The sequence below is a fragment of the Globicephala melas genome, chromosome 4, assembly GCF_963455315.2.
Source record: "Globicephala melas chromosome 4, mGloMel1.2, whole genome shotgun sequence".
In the NCBI taxonomy this organism is placed as follows: domain Eukaryota; kingdom Metazoa; phylum Chordata; class Mammalia; order Artiodactyla; family Delphinidae; genus Globicephala; species Globicephala melas.
The window spans coordinates 71,985,629-72,007,329 of record NC_083317.1 but is presented as its reverse complement, the minus strand read 5'-3'; the positions used below and the strand labels follow the sequence as shown (position 1 = coordinate 72,007,329).

Below are 21,701 nucleotides of genomic sequence, written 5' to 3'. Positions count from 1 at the left end.
CCAGTTATTGGTTAATACACAAGAACTTTGTTTCATTCTCTACAATTACTGTCTAACTTTTAAAAAATAAATGCCAATAAACACTGATATGGTATTATAAAGTCTTTCTCTTTCAGAATGGATATACTATGTATAACTGAATCACTTTGCTGTACACCCAAAACTAACACAACATTGTGAATCAACTATACTCCAATATAAAATAGAAATTAAATTTAAAAAGAATAAAGTCTTCCTCTTTCATGAGAATCCTGCAGCCTTTGCTATCTGGGGGAATTAATCCCCATATCTCAAAAAGGGCAAGATTCAGTTTTCAATTTGTTTTCTCAGATTAAGTCTGCTAGAACCCTATTCCTAAGAGGAGGATTCATATGGAAATCTTTGAGCAAAGAGGAGACAAGCACAATGGACTTCTAGGATACAACATTCCATCAGTGTGATTACAACAGAAAATACCTTCTTAATGGTCACTTAAAGAGCACGAAAGTGATGTCTAGTAATTATTTGACAAACTTGTCTCTTTCACAAACGTGAAGTTACATAAATAAATCTCATTAACGCCAAAGATAGAAAGTTCCTCAAAATGCTAGTTTATATAATTTAGCATTATTATATTTCAAAGCCAACTTTTTTTCCTGTAAACAAAGATACAAAAGCAGCAGCAAGCGCCATCATGAAAAGCTTTTCCTCCCTACTATACCCACTATCTAGCCAGATTCTGTCGAACAATTAACAATGGTGCTCTTCATGGGTAATAGAACTGACTGCTTTTCCCTTCTTTATCTAGAGACTATAGACAAAAATACTTGTCTAATTTTTATAAAATGAACATGTACTATTTTTCTAATGAGGAAAAACAGTAAGTCATTTTCTTTTTTTTTAATTTATTTATTTATTTTTGGTTGCATTGGGTCTTTGTTGCTGTGCGTGGGTTTTCTCTAGTTGCAGCAAGCGGGGACTACTTAACTCTTCGTTGCACTGCGCAGGCTTCTCATTGCGGTGGCTTCTCTTGTTGCAGAGCACAGGCTCTAAGCGCGTGGGCTTCAATGGTTGTGGTGCTCGGGCCTTGTTGCTCCGTGGCATATGGGATCTTCCTGGACCAGGGCTCAAACTCATGTCTCCTGCATTGGCAGGTGGGTTCTTAACCACTGTGCCACCAGGGAAGCCCTAAGTCACTTTCAATTAAAAAAAAAAAACCCTACTCATGTTACAAGGGCTCTTTCAAATAGTACTTCTTCCTTAACTGTCATAACCTGATAGGATCTCTGAGCTCCTGCAGCACTATTACCATTACCGTGCGGATTTCTGATTTAGTGTCTTTCAATTCCAAATTCATCCTTTTTGTCTACTGTGAAAACAGATCTGGGATCTTCAAGTATTTTTCTTTGGCCAGTTGGCATGATGCTAAACTTAATCAGTAGAGGGCACAGGAGAGACATTGTAGTAGAAAAGTTTTGTTTTGCTTCCTGGTTCTGGAGTCCTTGCTCACAGGCTCCTCTAGCACCAGGCTTCTATAGGGCAAGGTGGCCAGCAGCATACCCAGCAGCTTCCTCACACTTTCTTCTTGGGAGGTTTCGTAGTGGAGTTAACACCTCCCTGTGAACAACTTTACGAGCACCCTAGGGAGCAGATGTCCAGCACCACATCAACTTCTCTGTCATTCAGTCACCCACAGCCATGCTCTGTCCAACAAGGTCTGGACCTTCCCCTTCTCGGGGAAGAAGGACTCTTCCCTAGGTGCTGAGATATGAGCCCTGGGGTAGTAGTTGCTCCTTATTTCTGTTATTCCTATGTTCTTTGGAGTTCTATGTACTTTTTACTACTAGCTAATCCTTCACTATTCCATTCTCCTGCTATAGTCAATAATTCTTTCCATGTTCAAATTATTGTGTGGTCTCTCTCGTGATTGGACCCAGAGTGATACAGTCCTATCTATTAATTTGACACTTACACACTTCCTTGAACTTCAGTCAACCAACTTCTAACTTTTCTTCTTTCTACAAGATTATAAACTCCTGGCTGCCAAGGAACACTTTTCATACTTCTCTGTATCAATCTGACACTGTGTAACATAATGCTCTTTAACACAGAAGCACCAACAAATGTTTAAAATCACACTTCAAATGATTCATAAATACTCTATTACACCTTCATTAGTTTAAGGCCACTAGAAACATGTTCTAATAACCCACTTTTTTTTCCAGAATTTTCACCACCAAAAGCATAAGTAATTTGAATACTATAAGAATGTATTCCTCAGTATTCCTAGACTATAAGGTTTCAAAGTCAGAACAGCCTGTGGACTTAGACCTTCTAGACCTTGTAAGATAGGAGATAATGAATGCTCATGCTCACAGACTGTTCATGGCTACAGAGTCAAAAAGGGGCTGAGCATGACTAATGCTTATTTTTGTATAAATGTGAACAATGAGGTAAAAAATTATGTTCAGAATAAGGATATAACAGCCAAGTGACTATTTATTTACAAACAAATAAGTATATTGGGATTTCAGGGTGACATGGTTGGAAGTATAAGAGGCTTTACGGTAAGCTTCTACTCTGTGCTTCTGAACACCTAGCAGAAACCCCTTCAACAAAAACAATATCATCAACACTGAGGGTCCTATGAGAAAAACTGGGAGGACAGAAGGCTACCCTCACTGGCCCCAAATCCAATTTGCCTTGTTATCTTTTGCTAAAAATGTACCCTCTAGCTTATCCCACTAAAATATAACCAGCTTATATGAAATCTGTATGCAGTGCTTATTTTCATCAAGCCTCAAAACCAGCCCTCTGTGGGATTAATTCAATAGCAAATTAGAATTGGTAGCCATACCCGGAAGTGAGAAAATACAAGAATCAAGCAACTGCCTTGAGTTCAAACATGGAAAAAGGTGAACTACTTTTCAAATGCCTTTTAGTAACTTAAAGCAGTACCTCTAGAAGAGTGTTATGTGGACTGGCTATCTATTACCCGTACTGAATGAAATACAAAAATTGAGAATAAGTGTTTAGAAACTTTCAGAGCAATTTGACAGAGTGATTTGCCATTGACTCTAACGACGATTGGGGCTTGTATTTTTGCCTGATTTTTCTTTCATTTCCATTTTATGGTATTGTACAAAAGTTATTAGCCCATTACAGAAAATTTCTAAGAAGCATTCATCTAAAATACTCAATTCTGAACATAAAATGCTTTCCCAAAGGAGATGAAGTTAAACAAATGGCCAATAAGCACGTGAAAAGATACTCAACTTCATCAGTGATCAGAGAAATGCAAATCAAAACCACAATGAGATACCATCTCACACCCATTAGGATGGCTATAATCAAAAGACAGAAAATAGCAAGTATTAGTGAGGATGTAGAGAAACTGGAATCCTCATATACTGCTGGCAGGATTGCAAAACGATGCAGTTGCTCTGTAAAACAGTCTAGCAGCTTCTCAAAAGCTTAAACATGGAGTTACTATATGACTCAGCAATTCCACTCCTATGTATATAAATGAAATGGAATATTATTCAGCCATATAAAGGAATGAAGTACTCATACATGCTACAATATGGATGAACCTTGAAAACCTTGTGCTAAATGAAACCAATCATAAAAGACTACATATTGTATGAATCTGCTTATATGTCCAGAATAGACAAACTTATAGACAGAAAATAGATCTGTGAAAATAGATCCTGCCTGGGGCAAGGGGGTGCAATTCGGGGTAAAATGAGTGACTGTTATTGGGTGTAAGATTTCCCCTTGCAGTAATGTAAATATTCTGGTATTAGACAGTGGTGATGGTTGTACAACCTTGTGAATACGACAGAAACAACAACAAAAACCCACTTAATTGTACATCTTTGGAAGGGTGGATTTTATCATATACAAATTATATCTCATGTTTTTAAATTTAAGGGAAAAGAAAGAAACCACGGTGGGGCAGATGTAGTGGAGAAAGCAACGGGGACTGATGGAAACACGCAGAGGCAAAGATGGAAGGTCTGCCTCTGTTGAGGAAGATAGGAAAAATGTGGAAGTAAAAAGGTTTGTTTTCCCATTTTTAAGAAATTAGCATTCTTGGAGGAAAACAATTTTTGAAAATCATTTGCTTCAGGATTTCATAATACTATCAAAATAACCTAATTCTCAAAACTATCTATGCTTCCCAAGACAGCTTCCTCAACTTCTAAGTTGCTGTAGCCTAATAATTGTTATTTACTGTCCCCAAATCCACTCTCGGTCTCTCCCAGTCTATTCTTTACAGCACAGGGAGCCACTTTAAAATACATAAAACTTTATCATTTCAGTCCCCTTCTTAAAGCCTTTAAGTAGGATACTTAAGATGAAGCCCAGTAGTGCATGCATGATCAGGCCCCTCATTTTCCAGACTCATCTCTCTGTAGACCTTCCCTCAACAGGCTTTAAGTTTTGTCTATTCTTTCAGTTTCTCTAATAGCCATCTCAGGCCTTCACACACGACCTTTCCGGAAAACTTTCTGTTCAGCGACCAATCATCCAGTTTCCCTGGAACTGGGGGAGTTATACTGGGACACAAGATTTTCAGTGCTAAACCCAGGAAAGCCCGGGGCAAACTGGGATTGAATGGGTCACCCTACTTTCTGTTCACCACCCCTACCTGTCAAACACCTACTTCAAGTATTATTGGCCTAAAGGTCACTTTCTCAGGAAACCTTCTCTAATACCTCCTCACTCCCATCCCAGGCACATTATTTTATTGTCTTAACATTCATCACACTGGATTTGCTTTTAAAAGTCTGTCTACCCTAACTACGTTATAAACTCCACAAGCATGGATCCAGGGAGCATTCTGTTGACCATTACATCATTAATACCTAACACTGTGTCTAGTTCATGTGTCTCAGAGATGAGTATTGTTGAATGAATAAATCAATCAATGAAAGGTGTAGCTGTGATGGCATCGGAGCCAAGTAAAGTTTGTTTCCTTTTCTTTTTTAGATGTTGGGGGTAGGAGTTTATTAATTAATTTATTTATTTTTGCTGTGTTGGGTCTTCATTTCTGTGCGAGGGCTTTCTCTAGTTGTGGTAAGCGGGGGCCACTCTTCATCGCTGTGCACGGGCCTCTCACTATCGTGGCCTCTCTTGTTGCGGAGCACAGGCTCCAGACGCGCAGGCTCAGTAGTTGTGGCTCACAGGCCTAGTTGCTCCATGGCATGTGGGATCCTCCCACACCAGGGCTCGAACCCGTGTCCCCTGCATTAGCAGGCAGATTCTCAACCACTGCGCCACCAGGGAAGCCCTGTTTCCTTTTTTAGGCTAGGGTAGACCCAGGAAATTTTGAAGATATTTTCACTATTCTATCTTCTTTAAGATCACTATTCTAGAAAGCTAAGATAATTAAATGCTCCATTTATCTCGATCCTCACAACTGATAAAACTCATCCAAGCACCTCACCTTAACTACTGTATATTCAAAATAAGACCAGCAGGACATTAGTCTAAATTCTCACTACTCAATCCCTATTACAAGCATTTCTCCATTTACAACAGATCATACTCCTACCCAGGAGATGGGATTCTAGGCAACAGGAACAATAAGAATGATCTAGTTCATAAGACAAAAGGGCACATAGGAGCAAGTAGGGGGAAATAAGACTGTTAAGCGGGACCAGAAAGTTGCAGGTGCTGGGCAATGGGGAAAACCTGGAAGTTCGAGAGGTTTGGTTTTAAGTGTCTTTTATTCTCATAATAAAAGTAGTACAAGGTCATTACAAAGAAACCCAAACCAGAATAAAATTTAAAGAAAAACAGAATATCCATAATACACTTCCCAGAAAGAACTGGTTTTTACATTTCACATTAGAAGCAGGAAAACAACATGGTTGAAGAATGAAAAAATTCTTAGTATGTCCTTCCTAAGTCATTGAAATATTTATTTCGTGAATACAATGTGTCAGATGTTAGAGATCAAAGATAACTGAGATGTAGTCTCAGTTTTGAGCTCACCATCAGTGGGAAAAGAGTAACAAATGACTACTCCGAAATGAGATAAGAGCTGACAGGGATGAGTGGAATGCAGTGGAAAAGAGGACCCAGAGCTCCTATGCATATTAAAGTAATAGGCAAAGAAATCAGAACTGGCCTTTGAAGGATGAGAAAGAACTTGCCAAGCAAAAGGAGAGGAAGGTCTCGGTAAACAGAGGAAGCAGTGTGTTAAAGAAACTTTGTAATCGAAATGTGATCCTCCTTTTATTCTTCTTCCCCTTGGCCTTCACCCAATCACTACACTAAAAAAGTGAAACTATGACTAACCATGAAAGAAGTAAAGGGGTGAGACTCAGAAAATGCTTCAAAAGTGCCTACAAGGTAGTGAATGGTGAAGCAAGGAACAACAAATTAAAAAGTTAAAAAAGAAGTAAGAAGAAATGTGTTCAACAGTGAAGTCTAGCTTTCCTCAAGTTTGGTCGCAAAACCCAAATGGTGATTCAAAATGAAAAAAGAGGAGAGGGGCAACAAACACAGATCTTCCTTAAGATAGGGCTACATAACGATACGTATGTTGAAAATACCGTTAAGTCGAAAATGCATTTAATACACCTAAACCTATCAAGGAACATCATAGCCCAGTCTACCTTAAACATGCTCAAAACACATTAGCTGACAGTTGAGCAAAATCATCTAACACAAGGCCTATTTTATAACAAAGAGTTGAATATCTCTTGTAGTTTATTGAATGCTGTACTTAAAGTGAACGAGAGAATGGTAGTATGGGTATAGAACGGTTGTTAAGTGATATCACAAGTGTATACCCTTGTGATTGCATGGCTGACTGGGAGCTACAGCTCGCTGCCTCTGCCCAGCACCACCAGAGTACTGAACCTTGTACAGCTGGCCTAGAAAAAGATCAAAATTCAAAGTATGGTTTCTACTGAATGCATACCACTTCTGCACCATAGTAAAGTCAAAAAATAGTAAGTAGGGGGACTGTATGTATATAAAAAGTGTTCAACTAGACATCAAAACGATGCAAATTGTAACAAGATGCCATTTTTCTACAATCAAAGTGAAAACTTATCAATCTAAGACCTTATACTGAAAAATGAAGGTCAACTGCAGACTGATTATTTGATTACTTAGGTGGTTATCTAAGTTAAACAAAAACTGAAACCAGTTTATTGTAGTAAAAAATAGTATCGTATCAGAAGTCACCATGGAGTCTATCCCACACTTCCAGGAAGACAATTTATATAAAATCTTTGAAGGCTTTTCATTAGCTATAAGGTCACACAATCTCAACTAAGAAAAGATTCATGACCCATCTATGCTCTGTTTCATCAAAGAAAGTTTGACCATTTGCCTAAAAGAAGGCAATACTTCTATTTGGAGACCCGAAGTCTGCCTCAAAGAAACAAGCTAGTCAGTCATCCTTGCTAAGCCATTTCTTGCTATATAGAAGTGGGTTCTGTGACAGCTGGAGCTCCTTATCATCTCTTCTGATCTTTCTACATACATTTAGGAGACTGCCATGCAAGTTCCAGAAAACAAGTATCTTTCTATGTGCCTGTGTGTATGTAAGGTTCAAGTGGAGCTGTAAATGGGCTGAAAAACCTGGATTGGTACATGGCTTCCTGGGAGGTGTAGTCACACAAGCAAAGTACTGTGTTGTGGGTACTTGGTTAGAATCAGGAAGAGCCCTAATAGTAGCACATGCTAGAAACCAGAGTACCATAAGATCCCACCATCCTAGACCAGAACTACCCTATAAGATGAATGCCAATTTATCACTGGAACTCAGGCTAGGTGCTGTGTGTGTTTATCCTTTAGCAATACACCTAAGAAGAGGTTTCAACCAGAATTCCAGTCAACTGTAGAGGCAAGGACAATCAATCCCACAAATGTTTCTGACAAATGCATACCAGGTAACAGATAACTGTTACCATTCAAGGATGAATAAGCAGGAAAAAATCCAACATTGACCCCAACAAAAAATAATGCAGCACAAGAAAGAGACAAAATTACCTTTCACAGAAGCAGAATCTAACTTAGAAGGTGAATTAAAATTACTTCAGGACAGGGACTTCCCTGGTGGCTCAGTGGTTAAGAATCCGCCTGCCAATGCAGGAGACACGGGTTCGAGCCCTGGTCAGGGAAGATCCCACATGCCGTGGAGCAACTAAGCCCGTGCACCACAACCACTAAGCATGCGCTCTAGAGCCCACGAGCCACAACTACTGAGTCCATGTGCCACAACTACTGAAACCCGCCTGCCTAGAACCCATGCTCCACAACAAGGAAAACCACCGCAATGAGAAGCCCACGCACTGCAACAAAGAGTAGCTCCACTCATCGCAACTAGAGAAAGCCTGCATGTAGCAAGGAAGACCCAACACAGCCAAAAATAAATAATAAATAAATTTTTTAAAAAATGACTTCAAGACACAGAATTAAGTTCCAAACACTGTTTGGTAAAATCCATGAAACAGGCATATATGAAGAGAAAAGACCAAGATGAAATGAGAGTAATTTAAGAAGAAAATGGAGTGGAGTAAATTTTTAAAGGATGTAAAGAAACTAAAATTTCCATAGCAGAAATAAACCCTACATTGGAGGTAATAAAGGAAAATCAAATGAGTGCTAAAGACAAACATTCGAGAAGCTCACACAAAGATAGAAATGATAAGCCAACCTAATTGCTATAAGTGTTTTCAAGGAAGAAAAAAGAACTAAAAATAACCAAAAATATTTCTGGAAATGAAAAAAAAGTATGAAGACCATAAGGAGTTAATGTATCAGGCAACATTAATAAACACGTACAAGACACAATCAGTCAAAATATCTCAATAAAAAGAAAAAGGAAGATTCCTAGCACCATCAGATGTAGGAAGCTCTGAAACAAAATTAATGCTAGACCACATGGCATGAAAGTTTCTGTGGACATTAGTGACCTAATAATTATTAAATGTGCCTTCCAGTTACTCCTATATTAAATGAAAATTTGTTAGCTGACATACATGATGACTCAATTTAAATGTAAGATTGAGAAACTGACAATGAACATTAAAGTGAGGGCTGGTTAAGAGAATAAGCCAGTCTTCAGTTATGGGGAGTCAAAGTATAATTTTCTTTTTCAGACTGACAAATCAGAAATTGTTATTTTTTTAAATTTTAGATTTACAGTTGAATTCACTTCAAGTATAGATTAGTTGGCTTTAAGACATTGACAGACAACAGGATAAACACACACACTATGGAATATTATTCAGCCTCAAAAAGGAATTAAGTACTCATAAATGCTATAACATGGATGAACCTTGAAAACATGCTACATGAAATAAGCCAGACACAAAAGGACAAACATTGTATCATTCCACTTATATGAATCATCTAGAAACGGCAAAATCGTAAGAGAAAGTAGATTAGAGACAGTCACCAGGGGTTGTGGGTAGGGAGGAACAGGGAGTCAGTGTTTAATGAGTGTAGATTCTGTTAGGGAAGATGAAAAATTCTGGAGATGGATGGTGATGATGGTTGCACAACAATGTAAGTGTACTTAATGCCAAAGAACTGTATACAGTTGACCCTGAACAGCTTGGGGGTTGGGGTGCGACCCTCCACCCAGTCAAAAATCTGAGTATAACTTATAGTCTGGCTCTCCATATACATGGTTCCTCCAAATCCAAAGTTCCTCTGTATCTGCAGTTCTGCATCCTAGGATTCAACCATCCTTGGATAGTGCAGTACTATAGTATTTACTACTGAAAAAAATCCACGTATAAGTGGACCTGCACAGTTCAAACTCGTGTTGTTCAAGGGTTAACTTTACTTTAAAATGGTTAAGATGATAACTTTACATTATGTATATTTTACAAAAATGTAGAAGCAGTAGCAATGAATCATTAAAAAACAGAAAGCATTAAATAACAGAAACACACCCAACAGAATTAACTATCACAATACACACAAATGTTTTAAGTATTCACTTTGGATTAAAACAAAAATATATGTAATTTAAAAGAGACACAACTAAAAATGGCATGGAAAGACAAGGTTGGATAATAATTTATTGAACAAAGAATAACAGGACAGATGGAAATTTAAGATAAGTAAAATATGAGACTTAGAAAGATTAAATATGACAATTATTTTTATTGATTAGGTGTAATACAGATCTTTAGCAGTATAGAACTTAAACATGCATCAATAATATTACACCAAAAACATGATAAAAATCATTAGGATAGAGAGAACATGAAGACAAGCCACAGAGTGGAAGAAAGTATTTGCAAAAGAAGTATCTGATATAAAGATGCTCAGTCTCATACTTCATTAGGGAATTGCAAATTAAAACAGTGAGATAGCACTACACACCTATTAGAATGGCTAAAATCCAAAGCACTAACATCAAATGCTCATGAGGATTTGAGCAACAGGAACTCTCATTCACTGTTGGTAGGAAAGCAAAATGGTTCAGCCACTTTGAAAGACAGTTTTAGCAGATTCTTAACAAAACTAAATATATTCTTACCATACAATCCAGCAATCATATTCCATGCTATTTACTCATATCAGCTGAAAACTTATGTCCATGAAAAACCCAAACTTGGATGTTTATAGCAGCTTTATTCATAACTGCCAAATGTGGAAGCAACCAAGAAGTCCTTTAGTGGGTAAATGGGTAAACAAACTGTGGTATATCCCAACAATGGAGTATTATTCAGCATAAAAAAGCAATGAGCTATTAAGCCATGAAAAGATATGAAGGAAACTCAAATGCACACTGCTAAGTGAAAGAAGCTGAAAAGGTTACATATTGTATAATTCCAACAATATGACATTCTAGAGAAGGCGAGACTATGGCGACAGTTAAAGCTTCAGTGGTTATCAGGGATTAGCAAGAAGGGAGGGGTAAATAAGTGGAGCACAGAGAATTTTGGGAGTGAAGAAACTATTCTGTATGATACCGTAATGGTGAATACATGTCATTATCCACCATTCGTCCATACCCATACAATGTGTAACATCAAGAGTGAACCCTAACGTAAACTATGAACTTTGATGGGTAATGATGTGTCAATGCTGGTTCATCAATCATAACAAACATACCAAACATTGCAGAATGTTGATGATGGGGGAAGCTGAGGAAGGAGGGAGATCAAGGTATATGGGAACTCTCTGTACTTTTGGCTCAACTTTTCTGTGAACCTAAAATTATATGAAGTCTATTAATTAAAAAAAAAAGTCATTAGAAATAAAAAAGGACACTCTTTACTTAACAAACACATACTGCATACATACTTGTTCTAAGTTCTGAACAGAATAATAGCAAAGAGATAAGTGAATGAAAAAATAATTTCAGGGCTTCCCTGGTGGCGCAGTGGTTGAGAGTCTGCCTGCCAATGCAGGGGACACAGGTTCATGCCCCGGTCCAGGAAGATTCCACATGCCACGGGGTGGCTAGGTCCATGAGCCATGGCCGCTGAGCCTGCGCGTAAAGAGCCTGTGCTCCGCAACGGGAGAGGCCACAACAGTGAGAGGCCCGCGTACCGCAAAAAAATAAATAAAATAATAATAATAATTTCAGGTGGAAGTGCTATAAAGAAAAATACAGAGGGGAAAGAAGTTAGATACTGAGCAGGAGCAGGTGGAGGCTACTTTAGACAGCTGATCAAGTAAGGCCTCTTTAAAACGGTGACATATGAAAGGAACACAGTATTCGGGGGAAGGAACAAAAATGTAAAGGCCCCAATGTAAGCACAAGCTTTTCAGAAACAATGCTAACTCTTAGTCTTTGACAGATTAAGATTAAAAACTTAATAAAGGATGTCTTATAATTAATAAAAACTATTAAGGAATAATAAGATAATTTGAATAAAGTTTAACTGACAGATATATGTGTGTATATAAAACTGTATGTGCAAACAGAAAATGTTCTTAAGTTTTCAAAGAACATTTAGCAAATTGGATTATGCTTTAAGTCACAAAAAAACCCTGAATAAACTTAAAAGATATTTTAAAAGAACATAGTCACTGACAATGAAAGAAAATACAGTGAACAGAACTATACCAAACAGTTCCTGAGTCAAAGAGGTAATCAAACTAGAACTAGCAACTATTTGGAAAGCAATGAATATAAGAATATCATTCACAGACATTTTAGAGTGCAGCCAAAGCTGTACTCAGAGGCAAATTAAGAGCATTAAAAATGTTTTCATTTAAGAAAAAAAAGAGAGAACTAAGAATTTACTAAGTTAGAAAAAGTACAGTAAGTCCCCTACATATGAACCTCCAAGTTGTAAACTTTCAAAGATGCAAACATGTGTTCACAGGTCCAACCACGTAAGTTAATTCACATGTCTGGCATACACTGTCACATGCAGGCATCCTCTACAAGTGGTTGTGCTTTTGTGTACTTTACTGTACAGTACTGTAGAGTACAGTAGCACAGTATCTTTATTTCAAGCCCAGGATGTCCAGAAGCAAGTGTAGAAGCAAGCGTAAAAGCAGCAGTGATGTAGCTGGTAGTGAACGTCAGGTGTGAGTGAAACTGCAGCTTGCCCTCCATCTCCTATTGCTGACGATCCTTCAGCTCTACCATCTCCCACCTCCTCTCCTTCCTTCAGTCAGTAACTCTTCTTGCCTGTTCACTCAATGCTAGCCCAGGTATGCCAGCCGTTGCACTGTACTACCATACTTTTCAAGGTACTGTACTGTAAGATTAAAAATATTTTCTTTATTTTTTGCTTTTCTTTTTTATGTATTATTTGTGTGAAAAGTATTATAAACCTATTACAGTACAGTACCATATAGCCGATTGTGTTAATTGGGTACCTAGGCTAACTTTGTTGGACTTAGGAACAAACTGGATTTACGAATGTGCTCTCGGAATGGAATGCGTTTGTATGTAGGGGACTTACTGTATAACCAAAAAAAAAAAAAAAAAACAGAAAAACCAGAGCAAAATAAAAAGTAGAAATTAGAAAATCAGAGAGCAGAATAAATCTCAAAGCTTCTTATTAAAAACCACTAAGTAGATAAACACTTGGCAAATCAAATTAAGAAAAATAATGAAATCACTAATAAAAGGTGGAGATGAACACCGCAGATTTTAATTATAAAAAATATTACATATACCCATATAATAATAAATTTGAAAATCTTAAAAAATATAATCTGGGGAAATACAAATTTCTCAAAACTGACTCATGAGTAAGTAAGGATTTCTCCAGACTACAGAAGGAACTACAGAAGTTACCATATGAACTGTGTATTCTTATTAAAGTTCTATGAGACTCTCTTCTATTCTTTCAATAAATTCTGTACACTTGACTAACAAGAGTGGGGTTTTGATTCCTCGTGATATATGCCTTAGGATATATAACCTTTGGGAATGTTATTAGCAAATTTATTTATATACTTTTATCAGTAGTTAAAAGAAAAATCTTATCATCACCTAAATAAGTTACAAAAGCATTTGATAAAATTCAGAAGACACTCCTCTTTTTTACAAGAACAGAATAAATAATAAAAAATTTCTCTCTAAAACCAACAGCAGCATTCATCCTTAAATCGTAAAAATACCAGAGACATTCCAAGACAATTATCACCTCTCTTATATAACTGTGTCTTGGAGATTCTGATCAACGTAATAAAGAGCTAAAATACTAATAAATTTTATAACTGTTGGAAAGGAAGCAAAGGTTACTATTATTTTCAGGTAAGACAATGAACCTGAAAAACAAAAGTAAATAAAATTTTACTGAAGTCCAGCAAGATAATAAAAATAACCGTGACCACAAAAATCTAGTTACTTCTAGAGGTACAAACTATTGGGTGTAAGATAGGCTCGAGGATATATTATACAACACGAAAAATACAGCCAATGCTTTATAACTGTAAATGGAAAGTAACTTTAAAAACTGTACAAAAAAAAATTTTTAAGGAACAAGTGAACTTACTACTAAAAAAAACCCTAGATACTTCTGTATACTTATCAGAAATAACGAAACTAAATCAAATTCACAAAAACAAAATTATAATTTAAACAGGAAATGCAAATTAAACTGTATTTTTATTTGCCTAGCAATAAGCAAATTTAACAATTTCATTAAGAATGATGGCTGTTTCAATGAGGATAGCAACAAAATGAGACTCACAATGCTAGTGATGGTATACACCAAACCTTTCTGAAGGGTAATTTAACACTTGGAAATGCTTATACCCTTTCATTCAGTAATTCCACTTCTAAGAAAATATTCTAAAGTAATACTCAGGGATGAATAAAAAGATATTCATCATAGCATTATTTATATAAAATATTAGAAATAAGTTATACATTCTCCAATAGGAGAATAATGAAACTAAGGCATAGGTGTGCAATGGAATGTTAGGCAAACATGAAAAAACCATTTTTAAATAGAATTTTTAAGGAGAAAGAGGGAAACTTGCAAGATTTGAGGGTAAGTTAAAAAAAAGCAAGATAGCAAATTATATAGAATATGATTCCAATTTTAGAAGAGTAAACTATGTACACACACAAATATAAAGAAACATCAAAATATTAACAGCAGTTATCCACAGGTAATGAATTAAGGGTTTTTTTAAAACTTTATTCTTTATCAAACATCTGGTTATATTTTTACCATTATATCTGCCAATGTAACTTTTTATTCTTTAATAATCTGTTCTTTAGAGCACCTGAAATTGTGTTTAAAAGTTTTACTCCAGGGGCTTCCCTGGTGGCACAGTGGTTGAGGGTCCGCCTGCCGATGCAGGGAACACAGGTTCATGCCCCGGTCCGGGAAGATCCCACATGCCACGGAGCAGCTGGGCCCGTGAGCCATGGCCGCTGAGCCTGCGCGTCCGGAGCCTGTGCTCCGCAACGGGAGAGGCCACAACAGTGAGAGGCCCACGTACCACAAAAAAAAAAAGTTTTACTCCAACTTTTGTTGTTCATGTGTTTATTATATAACATTATTGCTTCATAAGCCTATAAACTACTAATCTCAAATTAAAAGGAATAGGATTTTTTTTTTCTGGCTGCACCATGTGGCATCCAGGATCTTAGTTCCGCGACCAGGGATCAAACCCATGCCTCCTGCAGTGGAAGCACAGAGTCCTAACCACTGGACCACCAGGGAATTCCCGGAATAGGAATTAATTTTTTAAAAGCCGAGATTGGGCTTCCCTGGTGGCGCAGTGGTTGAGAATCTGCCTGCTAATGTAGGGGACACGGGTTCAAGTCCTGATCTGGGAGGATCCCACATACCGCGGAGCAACTAGGCCCGTGAGCCACAACTACTGAGCCTGCACGTCTGGAGCCTGTGCTCCGCAACAAGAGAGGCCGTGATAGTGAGAGGCCCGTGCACCGCGATGAAGAGTGGCCCCCACTTGCCACAACTAGAGAAAGCCCTCGCACAGAAACGAAGACCCAACACAGCAAAAATAAATAAATAAAATTAATAAACTCCTACCCCCAACATCTTCTTTAAAAAAAAAAAAAAAAAGCTGAGATTAAAATACACCTTGTTCTTATGAAATAAATACACCTTGTTCTTATGAAATAAATGCAAGATTAAAATAAAACCTTGTATTTTTCCAGAACCTATTAAACATTTACATGAAAAAATATTACCTACAAGGTAATAGCTTGATCAGAAAGATGTTAGAAAGAACTCAGTAATGCAGGTTAAAAGGGCCCTGTATGCATACATGTGTATGTGCATCACTTTTAACCAACACTACTGAGTTCTTCGCACCTCCCTTTTGATTAATTTCAATTGACAACAATTGAGAAATAACTCTCATTTCCAGATGAATAACTCATTCTGTCAGCACACTGCAAATAAAGATTATGGACATGTTAAGAAAACATATAAAAGCAATAAGAATATCTAAGTCATACTGGAAATCAGGAAAGAGTCCCAAAGAAAGCTATACTCAAAAGCTGAAATTTGAAGGATGAGGATGAATTAGGTAGATGACAAGAAACAGGGGCCAAAGGGGGCATTTTCCCCCCTTTTTGGATGTGATGCTTACAATAAAATGATTAAAATATTCCTTTCTGCATCCCTATAATGTGACTAAATTTTACACCAACCTCAAACTCCTGAAATATTGTTACATCTGTGTTTTATTTCAGTAGCCAAACTCTTACCCCACCAAGCACCCCCCCCAAAAAAAATCTGGAAGTATTAAGATTCAAATACAAGTTATTAAAGTACCAGAAGAAAATATAGAAGACTGTTTTTGATAAAGATAAAATGTAAAAGATCGTCTTAAACAGAAGGCAAAGTATTAACATCTACTATGTGTAAAGAGCTTCTACAATTCAATTAGTATAGTCTTTTAGAAAGGCAATTTGCCATCTATCAAAACTTAAAATGCACACTTAAGAATGCTTTTAATGGAGATACTTGTATACATGTGCATGTGCACAAAGGTATAAGGAAATTCATTAGAGCTCCAGTTTTGTTTTTTGGGTTTTTTTTGCGGTACACGGACCTCTCTCACTGCTGCGGCCTCTCCCGTAGCGGAGCACAGGCTCCGGACGCGCAGGCGCAGCGGCCACGGCTCACGGGCCCAGCCGCTCCGCGGCATGTGGGATCTTCCTGGACCGGGGCACGAACCCGTGTCCCCTGCATCGGCAGGCGTACTCTCAACCACTGCACCACCAGGGAAGCCCAAAGCTCGAGTTTTAGTTGCCCAAAAGTGGAAATAACAAATAACCATGAATAATTAAGTAAAGTACAACCATACAATGGAATATCTCATGACTATTAAAAACATGAGGTTTGGCTTCCCTGGTGGCGCAGTGGTTGAGAGTACGCCTGCCGATGCAGGGGACACGGGTTCGTGCCCCGGTCCAGGAAGATCCCACATGCCGCGGAGCGGCTGGGCCCGTGCGCCATGGCCGCTGCGCCTGCGCGTCCGGAGCCTGTGCTCCGCTACGGGAGAGGCCGCAGCAGTGAGAGAGGTCCGTGTACCGCAAAAAAAAAAAAAAAAAAAAACCCATGAGGTTTAACTACAAGTACTGAGATGGAAACGAATTCATAATGATTAGATTCTTTTAATTAAAAAAGAAAATCAAGGTAAAACTACATACACACTGTGCTTATTTCTAATTGCATAAAGAAAACAAAATTGTTTACAGTGGGTACCTGTAAGGAATGGGACTAAAAAGTAAGGAAAGTAATTTTCACTTTCTACTCTAAATAATTGACTTGCTTGAACCTTCTGTAATAAGCATGTACTGACTACCTTTGGAATTTAATTTAAAAATAAGGAAAAAAGGCACTATTCTCATCTGTTATGATGGTTATCTCTGGGGGCTAAGTGATTTTTGTATAGTAATTTTTGTCCCATTTCTTAATAGCTTTCACCACTTTCTAAATTTTCTACGAGAAGTATGCCTATTTTAAAATCTGAGAAACATGTATTCAAAAAACCTGTATTTTATTTCAGTGATGGAACTATTTTTTTTTCCTGAAAAGTAATTTTTAACAGTTATGGTCTCAGAAACCTGGCCCTGAGATTCCAACCACTTTCAGAAAGCAGTCTTAAATCTACATTTGGAAGTATAATATTTGCTGTAGAAGCAATTTAATATAAAACCTATTTCAGAATGGAATATTAACTATTAATATTATTAGCATTAATATTAATAACATTTATTAATCAAACACTTCATTTGCTAAGTACTTTTCCCTGCATTATCTCATCTGCTCTAAATAGCCCTATGAAATGTGTATTATATTATTATTAATCCTCATTTTACAGATGAAAAAAACAAGCCTGAAAAGAATGTGTATCTTGCCCAGGGTGAAGTGGAAGAGCCAGCATTCAAACCCAGGTCTCCAGCTCCTCACCACTTGTGATACATGGAATGACAAGTACTACTGTACCTCAAAGATAAGAGGCTAGACCTCTGAAATCCAGCATGAATGTTCAGACTGACTACTCTTATTCAGGTTGTGATCCTAAAACGAAGAAGTAGTGAAACTCAATTCTGGTCACAGAAGAAAATAATCAGTATTTCTTCAAGGTAACAGGGGCTATTTTTTTCCATCTCTTTCTGCTTCTACCAAGGTACAAAAAGGATACCAGGGACAACTCAGATTCGCAAGTAACTTAACACCCTCTCTGATTAGTCTGGAATTACCCCTCTAACTAACTGGAAGGGCTTTTGAAAACAAATTGATCAGAACCCCAAAGCCTTAAAGACTTGAAAAAGGTGCAGTTTCACACTTCAATCATAAGTAGAAAATTCAGAAAGCCAAAAGAAATGTTATACTCAAATATTAGAATAATCAATATTGACAGATTAAACATAGGAAGAATTTAACAATACCTACCTATTTATTTCATCCCTAGCTATTTAAACAAGATCTCTCTCTTCTAAAAAGAAAAACTAAAAGTTTATCTTTAGCTACCTGAACAAGTTCTAAGTTTTCTCTTTAAAAAAGTACAATTGAAAAGATACACCACTGTTAACCATGTCTACTTGGAAATCGCCCTTTCATAAAGATCAGAGAATCATAGGAACCTCTATTCATTTGTTTAGTAGATAGACTCCAACCACAAACTTACTTTATGAATTTGGGTTTTCAAGGCTAGTATTTAATGTCACAAAGTCCAGAAGAATAACTCTCTCTTTGAATAACTGTAAACCAGAATCGAGGTCCTAAGAGAAGCAGAATACCCAGAACTCTTCCTCAGTAAAACTGTCTGTTTGTAGAAAGAACTGGCAGAGAAGCTGACATCAATAGACCTAGTTTCACACTCCAACATTTCTAGACCTTAACCCCTTAGGCCAAGAAGACCTCTCATTGAATTAAGGACAACTGACACTACCTAAATGACAGTATTGAACTGAAAACACAGAATTCACTGAATTTAGGTCAACCTCTTTCACCAAAACATGAAAGTGGGTTTAAGACCTACATACATTACAGGTCAGAAACATTTTAAGGTTCATTTTTCATAATGTAAATCACTGTTTCTGGTTAATTAATTACTAGAAAGATTTAAAAGCTAAGGATGAAAGAGTTAACTTAAATCAACACCCTTAATAGGATAACATGAACAAAGCTTTTCATTTATATATTTTTTTTTCATACATATATACAAAATATATATAAGTGATCATGAGTGTGTTTTACAAATGCCACAGAGCTCCTAGCAAAGTTGACAAGTTCTAACCTGCTTTAAAAATTACCGTTCACTGCTTTCATCCCAATCTAACTTTATTTAATGTTACTGTTTTGAATAAACCTACAAAAACAAAACCCCCAGAGCAAATTCTTCTACATTTCAATATCCTGCCTACTTACAAGAGCGGAAGAGTCAAACAGAGCAGGGGAAAAAACGTGACGTGCACAACCTTGATCCAAAACACTGCTCGTCGTAGTCTAATTTTAGGCCTAACCATTTTGATTGTCTTTTTACAGAGGTTTAAAAAGAAAACAAAGAGCTATAGATCACTTGTAAAATAAAACTAAGATAATTATACCAATGGGAGTTAGCATTATTTATCAAGGAGAAAGAAATCACGCTCGCACTGCCCAGAGAACTCCCATTAAAGATAAGATACAAGGACTGGCAGTACAACTCCACAACGTCTGACGACAATGGCAATTACTTTCTACTCTTCAGTTCTTGGATGACTCTATCTTTAAAGAATTAGTCAAAAGGTTGAGTCCACTGAGGAATATTCGGCAACATACTGTGTATGTTGTTTGAAAGAAAGCCAAACATGGGGAAAGCCAACCTTCACCTAAGTTACCTAAAGAAGCAAATATTCACCTCCTGGCTGAAGATCAAACAGGAATCACGAGAAGATCCGAAAGTTCTGTTCTTAAGCGGAGGCCCTCAAACCCTCGGAAAACTATTCGTTTCTACTAACGCGGAATATGGAAAGATCACAGATTGCAGTTTAGAAAACAGTAAAGGGACCCTAGACAATATGCCTAAGCAAAGAAACTGGGATGACCAAAGAGACAGCAAGGAGGGGCTAGGATTCTGTAAGAGACGAAAAAATCGAGGAATAAAACCCGCAACGTTTTGTACAACACAAAAGTAAATGAAGAAAAGGAGGGTGGAAACGCGATGGAAGGGAGATCAACAGAGGCCAGACTGTGGCGCGACAGGGTTCAGGGCAGGGCCGGGTCCAGGAAGAGTTAGACCTCACCAACCCAGCAAGCTTCCCATTTCAGACTACAGTCGGGGAAGAAAACAGCCGGAGGGCGCAGACAATGAGCCACCGCCCCAAGAGTTGCGGCTCCAGGCACGCAGGTGGCGGCTTCCCAACCCCGCGCGGGGCAGGTTAGCTGCCCCGGGCCGCTCGCGCCGGCCAGGCCGCGGAGAAAGAAGGAAGGAGAGCGACGGCCCGCGTCCCGGCCTGTCTGCACACTTACCCCAGGCGAGGAAAGATCCCCGCCCCAGCGAGGAGCCTCCGGCCGAGCTCCCGGCGGGCTCAGGAGCCGCCCCGAGCAAGCGCGCGACACGGGGCGGGGAGGGGAGGGAAAGGGAAGCGGGGCGGGAAGAGGAACCTCGCTGGAGCGCAGCTGCTGTTGTTGCTAGGCCGGGCGGCAGCCGAGCCCCGCGGGCACCGGGAAGGGAGTGCAGGGAGCCTTCGGCAATGGCGACGGCCCAGGCCAGAGGGGAAGCGGAACAACCGCCGCCGCTGCGCGTGGCCACAACCCTGGGGGAGGGCTACGGCGCGGAGCGGGGAGGGGTGGGGCCGAAGCCAGGAGCTCCACGGGGTGGAGACGGGCACCGCCTCCAAGTGGGCGGGTTCACGCGAGGCCTGCTGGGAGTTGTAGTTTGGAGATGTGTACCACTTATCTCCGCCACCCCCCACCCCCCTCGCCTTTTTTGGGTATTCTTCATATTGAGAGACACCGCCACTTCCTCATGTAATTCAGCATTGCCTCCAGTCAGGTCTGTGGCCAACCAAAGATGCTGAAAGACGATTCCTGTTATATGAACCTGCTCTAGGATACGTGTTCCTGGGAATTCATCCTCTATCCATTTTGCTTTTTACCTACAGCTCTTAATATACTTTGGTGCTAAATTAAGCCCCACCTCCTTGCAAATTAAGGCCTCTATGTTTTATCCATGGAGGAGTTCATTAATGTATTCACTAATTCTACAAGTATTTCAGTGTCTAACATGTACCAGACACTGCTGGGTATCAGGGATACAAGGGTGAATACAAGTCACTTTGTCTTTGTGGAACTTACAAATATGAAAACACAATAATTAAAATAGTGATATCTGGTATGAGGGAAAAACTAGGATGATTACTTTGGATAAGGTGGCCAGGGAAGGCATCTTTAATGAGGTGACATTTAAGCTGAGAACAGAAAGAGAGAGCCATGAGAAGCTCCCAGACAGAAGGAAGAAGAAAAGAACTTGCTAAGGCCAGTTAAGAAGGCCTGTGTAACTGCAGTTTAGTGCAAGAAGAGTAGCATAGTGGGAGAAAACAAGATTCAGGTCAGGAAGGATCTTAAATGACAGGTAAGGATGTTGGACTTTATTCCAAGAAGTTATTAAAGAGTTGTAAGTAAGGAAGTGATGTTACCTGGTTTACACTTTAAGATCATTAGAGGGCTTCCCTGGTGGCGCAGTGGTTAAGAATCTGCCTGCCAATGCAAGGGACACAGGTTTGAGCCCTGGCCAGGGAAGATCCCACATGCCGTGGAGCAACTAAGCTCGTGCTCCACAAC

At 38.6% G+C, this 21,701-nt stretch overlaps 1 protein-coding gene across 2 annotated transcripts in view; it reads right to left on the bottom strand.

The window, feature by feature from the left end:
* Window positions 1–20,681, bottom strand: part of PAK2 (p21 (RAC1) activated kinase 2) — a 79,837-nt gene extending 59,156 nt beyond the window's left edge. For both annotated transcript variants that reach the window (XM_060298227.1, XM_030859819.2), the window contains exon 1: window positions 20,388–20,681. The gene's annotated coding sequence lies outside the window, so the exon portion shown is untranslated. The remainder of the gene's footprint in view (window positions 1–20,387) is intronic.
* Window positions 20,682–21,701: the final 1,020 nt, after the last annotated feature.